This window comes from Octopus sinensis, linkage group LG23, assembly GCF_006345805.1.
Source record: "Octopus sinensis linkage group LG23, ASM634580v1, whole genome shotgun sequence".
NCBI classification, from domain to species: Eukaryota; Metazoa; Mollusca; class Cephalopoda; order Octopoda; family Octopodidae; genus Octopus; species Octopus sinensis.
This window is the reverse complement of record NC_043019.1, coordinates 8,302,444-8,308,642: the sequence shown is the minus strand read 5'-3', so window position 1 is coordinate 8,308,642 and position 6,199 is coordinate 8,302,444. Positions and strand designations below refer to the sequence as shown.

At 33.6% G+C, this 6,199-nt stretch overlaps 1 long non-coding RNA gene across 1 annotated transcript in view; it reads left to right on the top strand.

Annotated features, from left to right (window-relative positions):
- LOC118767643 overlaps positions 1-1,845 on the top strand; it is a 134,295-nt gene extending 132,450 nt beyond the window's left edge. Inside the window, exon 3 of the long non-coding RNA XR_005003560.1 lies at positions 1,776-1,845. This is a non-coding gene — a long non-coding RNA (uncharacterized LOC118767643). The remainder of the gene's footprint in view (positions 1-1,775) is intronic.
- The last annotated feature ends 4,354 nt before the right edge of the window (positions 1,846-6,199 follow it).

Sequence of the window (6,199 nt, the reverse complement as noted above, 5' to 3'; positions counted from 1 at the left end):
TACAATTCAGATCTTGTAAGTCCGTTTGTTTTGCGCGGTGAGAGTTAATTGATATGCATTTAATTTGTAGCGAATAGTTTACATTGAATTTTGCACCTTATTGTCAGTAAAGAATCGTTTAACATTACGCTGTGGGGAAAATAGTTTTGCTATTTTGATACACCTCCTTATATTCTGTCGCAAACATTTTGATTCCTGGCCTGACGATGGAATCGATGGAAGTGCCAGAAGGAATGTCATATAAATAATAAAACAAAAAGAGTCTCCACCAAAATTTGAAAGTGTTATTGGTATAATGGTTGTTGTTTTTATCTGATGTTTATTTAGTACTGTGATGCTAAAACCATTCTGTAGAACCAGCCGTATCTTGCGACCTCACGTGATTTGGGAACATGTAACAGACTTTTGCTTGTTTTATATGGTGCCTGTCTATTTATTTCTGTCTTTGTCCTCTCTCCCCAAATATCACATCATTAATATGCCCCTGGTTTAAAACTGGGGGCTCTCGAGAGTGACTATTGTTGTTCGAGACAAGACAGGCACCATATAAAACAAGCAAAAGCCTGTTACATGTTCTCAAATCATGTGAGGTCGCAAGATATGGCTGGTTGTACAGAATGGTTTTAGCATCACAGTACTAAATAAACATCAGATAAAAGCAACAACCATTATACCAATAACATCTTCAGATTTTGGAGGAGACAAAATCGTTTTATTTTTATCTGTCTGCATGATTAAAATCTGCGGAAGACGACAACGAGGATAGTAAATTATACGGTAAATAGATCAAGAATGAGCCAAGAATTTGCATTGCTATGTGCTCCTTTTATTTGCTGGGGAGTACAGTTTAATGTGGCTCTACTTTTCTGTAACGTCTTTAAGGGACATAAATTAATGCAGTGTTATATACTGCTAAATAAAAGGTTGTAGTCACGGGTGGAATATCATTCACTCCGTGTCTTGTTCAAGAACATCCTGGTGATTAAAAAACATCGTGGGAAATATTTGTGTTGTCAGTCGACCACTTTGGAATATATATAACGAATTCTTTTCAATCACACAACACACTAGGCGAGGAAAGACAAAAACAATCATCAGGATAATAACAACTAGATAATATGCACCCGGGCTGTCTCCGGTGTGATGGTCAGGAATGGATTGCCCGTTCAGTATTGTTACTTTCCTTCATCAGGATTAAGTAGCTAAACAAACTTTCTACAATAAAAAAGAAACAAAAACAGCAACAACTGAAATAAAAACAACGACAACAACAACTACTACGTTATTACTGGCTTATTAATCTAAAACCACTTTAGAATTTCCTAACAATATTTACAAACACGATTCCACACAAAGAACTGGACAAAACAGTAAACACTAACAAAACAAAAGCCAAACCAACTGACACAACAAGAAAAGAATCGTTTCAAACATTGAATTGATAGTTTTACTTTCATCTTAATATTTTATTGACGTTTTCATGGTCGCTTTATTTATTACATTTATTATTTTCTATTGTTCTTCTCGTCTGCTTTCATTTATTCGCGGTTGTTTCATTAATCCCTTCTGTATATTTATGCATTCTTTATATTCATATAATTCCTTGATTCTGCAGATAATTCCACAGCATTGCGCCTGACCAAACACTTCGCTAGTTAACACAGTTTCTTTACAAGTTTTCTCTTTTTCCTTTCTTTTTTTTTTTACAGATTTTGTTTAGTTTTTTTTATTTCTATTATTTTATTATTCTTTTCACGTTTTTCTTATAATTTCAGGCGGAGGCATGGGTGCTGGTCAAGAATACCAATCAATGTTACAAGCAATATCGCTAACATTTTCATAGCCATGGTCGACGTCGTCGTCTCTCTCCGCCACCTACTCCTCCTCAGCCTCCTCATCATCATTATAATTATCATAATCCTCATTGTCGTCGTCCTCGTCGTCATTCAGGACCAATATGGAATAAAGTTTCGGAAAAAAACAACTGCAAAACTTTGTTGATGTAATCTTTTTTTTGGATCCAGATGAAACGAGTTCGAGTGGTCACATGGGGATTTACATTTTCTTTTTGGCTATAAAATGTTCTGATATTCTTGAATGTGCTTCATTATATGGTGATAAGCTTTGATCTGCAAGAGACTTGGCTGCTATTTCTTTCAGGTCAAGTAACGAGCTAAGCGTATGTCACAGAAGGAAAACATAAAATGGGAAAGAAAAAAAAACGTTAGCAAAGATTCTTAAAACAAAGAAAAACATTTGCGATCAAGCGATAATTCAAAGTATACACTCATGTTTACTATTCGAATGACATATATATATATATATATATATATATACATATATATATATATATATATATATATATATATATATATATATATATATATATATATATAATATATATATAATATATTGTAGCTTTCTGAATTTTATATATTTGTCAGGCATTTTAGTCATAGCATTGAATGCAGCCTGAAGTCACACGTCACTGTTCCTCATAGAAAGATTTCAAATTTCACACCTGTAATATAACATAAGCAACCATAACCCGAACGGTAAACGAGATTGTAAAATCGAACCCCATTATGGAGGTCTGTTGTATGAAAAATCAACTTTTATCAAGAATAGCTATTCTTAAGCCTGTGTTTCATTTTTGTGTATACTTAGAACTCGGGAATTTAGCTATCTGTTTCTCTGAATCAGTAGATATTTCTCTTAGCTACTTGGCTCTCTTTATCTAACATAAGGTAGTATAAATGATATAGTATAAATAAGGTATATATATACTGAACTACATAAACTATACTAGAATGCAAGATAATATGACGGATTTTGAGTATGAATATTATGGAATATGGCAGTAAAATAACCATATGGATTTAAATACTCTCTTCAAAAGTAGTAATTTTTAATTTTTATTTTACATTTCAAACAAACACTATTTTACAATTTTAATTCACATTTAAAAAAAATAGAATTCGATACATTATACAATATTCATATTTTATATCTCTGAAGAGCAGAAGGGTTGTCTTTAAGAGCTTATCAATATAGGACTTCATCGTGCGAAACGATCGTAAGATGCTTAAAAACTTAATTTAAAACTTTTAAACTTTCAAATTTATTTTATACATCATATTTATATTTTTACTATTTATATATTTATATATATATTTAATACATAAAATGGGTATATCTTTGTGAAAAATTCGATGTTGATTTCCTTATATTAATAATAATATATTATTAAAAAATATATGTATATATATATATATATATATATATATATATACATACATATGGAAATAATATATATATATATATATAAATTTATCGCCAGATATTTTCTATTTTATATATGATAATAATAATAATAATAATATATGGTTACACACACACACACACACACACACACACACACACACACACACACACATATATATATATATATATATATTATATATATATATATATATATATATATACTTGCATATATTTCTACATACATACATATATGGGCACACGACACCACGAAGTACGTATGTATGTACATATCTATACATATTAGAGGATTTGTTAACCTTGCAAAGAGAAGCTTCTATCCAGCGAAATACTGGTTGAATACAAATGGTTTATATCCAGTTAAGAGAAGAAAAGAAAATTACGATAAGGAAGTTAACCATTATTTATCTGTAACAAATTGGTCATCTTTGCTTCTTAAAACCTTTTCAATGAATACGCAATAATTTAAATTTGCACATGAAATTTGCATTTATGTGACATGAGCATAATATCATTAGAGAAAAAGACTGTGTACCTTGTGGTGTTATATGTGGACCTATCAACTCATTTCAGCAGAGAGATGTACAAATCCGTGATTAAATTATTGCGTGTTAATTGAAACGTCTGTGTGAAGCGAAAATAACCAATTTGTTAATAATAAATTATTGTTAACTGCCTTTTCTCCATTTTCTTTTTTATTTTAACTGGATATAAATTATATCTATAGATCTCTCTCTATTCTCCTCTCTATATCCATCTCCCCCTCTATCTCTTTCTCTCTCACTCTCTCTCTGTATACACACACATATATATATATATAAATATAGGGGTAATTAATCAGGGTTTATTGGTAAACATAGGCATATAAAAAAGAGTTTTATAAGATACGTCAAACAATCTCTCGCTAGGTTCAGTCCTTTGGGCACAACGCTGTGTATTGCTGACGGTGGTCAACTTAATTTTCAGTTCGAATAGACTTAGTTGGACTACACTGAAATGCTATTCTAATTCGCCCAGCGACAGATGTTCCGGTCACCAAGTCCTTCTATTCTGTAGGACACTTCCCGTAACGTCTCATCCCCCATACGGGTGCTTACTAGAGTTACTCTCTCTTCTACTCTTTTACTTGTCTCAGTCATGTGACTGTGGCCATGCTGGAGCACCGCCTTTTAGTCGATGAAATCGACTCCAGGACTTATTCTTTGTAAGCCCAGTACTTATTTTATCGGTCTTTTTTGCCGAACCGCTAAGTTACGGGGACGTAAACACACTAGCATCGGTTGTCAAGCGATGTTGGGGGGACAAACACAGACACACAAACATACACGCACACATATATATGTATATACATATATACGACGGGCTTCTTTCTGTTTCCGTCTACCAAATCCAATCACAAGGCTTTGGTCGGCCCGAGGCTATAGCAGAAGACACTCACCCAAGGTGACACGCAGTGGGACTGAACCCGCAACCATGTTGTTCGTAAGCAAGCTACTTACCACACAGCCACTCCTACGCCTATGATGGTTATTTTTCATAATTTGCACCGTAATTACAGTGAAATAGCGTAACTCTTCTAGCAACACGTTATTAATGTTTGACCTGTCACAAATGTTGAGTCTCCATTGATAGAATTTATGTGTGCAGGGTTGTATGTGCGTGTAAGTGTGTGCATGGTTTTATGTGTGTAGGAGTGTGTGCATCTATTTCTTTTTTTTAATATATATAGCTGACATGGCGAATGTCGCATACAATCATTCCTTGTAATTTTCACAAAGTTACAGACGAATGTGTCTAACCTGCCGGCAAATTTCAGAGACTTTTAAGCACAGGATCAATTTGAAATAATTACCAATCAATTTCTTGAATTAATTTATTTGCTTCGAGGAAAGGTTGTCTGATCTTCCTTTGCACACAAGTAACAATTAAGAAAATATGCATCACTTTAGTGCAGTTTAACCTAGCTGGCAATTTGTAATATATTGATACAATCATAGAAAACAAGAGTTCGATTATTTTTTGAAGATCCTTAATTCACATCATTAATTTATTTTTTAAATCTAAGAGAGAATTATAATTATTGATCTGCAGGTTTATCTAGACTGTAATATGAAGAGGATATGAAATAGACCGAAACATGTACTCACAGGTATCCCTATTCTCTAAATCAGGGTCATCACACTTTTTTCACGGCGGGTCAGATAACTGAGAGACTGACGAGCGCGGGCCGCATAACCATTTTGTTCAGTGAATACACAAAAAATGTAGAAAACCAACATATTTATTTACCAAAATCTATCAAAGAAGCTGATGTTGGCAATAAGATAGTTATAGCACGCCCAGTGCGCACATATCCAAATCTCACAAACTAAGCAACAAAAATGGTTGGTGAGATTTGTGGAACTGGTGTTTAGCCTTTGAAGATATCATCAATATTTACTTTGGAATCGTTGCATCCAACCAAGAGAATTGCTTTGAAATGTTCCTCTGTCATCCTTCTTCGATGTGCTGACGTCGCATTCTTCATTATTGAAAATGTTTGCTCAGAGACATAAGTTGTTCCAAGCACTGATGCCGCATCAAAAGCAATTAAACTCCCATTGCAGGTATTTTCAGAAAAGGTACAGAGCCATGGCGGGCCGGATGAACTGAACTCGCGTGTCGTAGTTTTGTGATCCCTGCTCTAAACTGACAAGAAATGATATTTTCAACAGGGTGTAAATTCACAGGTCACACGTTTGCTTCATTTCAAAAAATTATCTTCTCTTCGACGTCAGAGTCACTAGCCACTGCCGCTAGGTGTGTCATTACCGTTTCCAACGCGGAGATAAGGTTGAATGAATTAAGAATGTACTTTGTACGACATTCGAAATATCAACAATCTTGAAGTGAGTCATAAAAATTCATGACCGTGGAA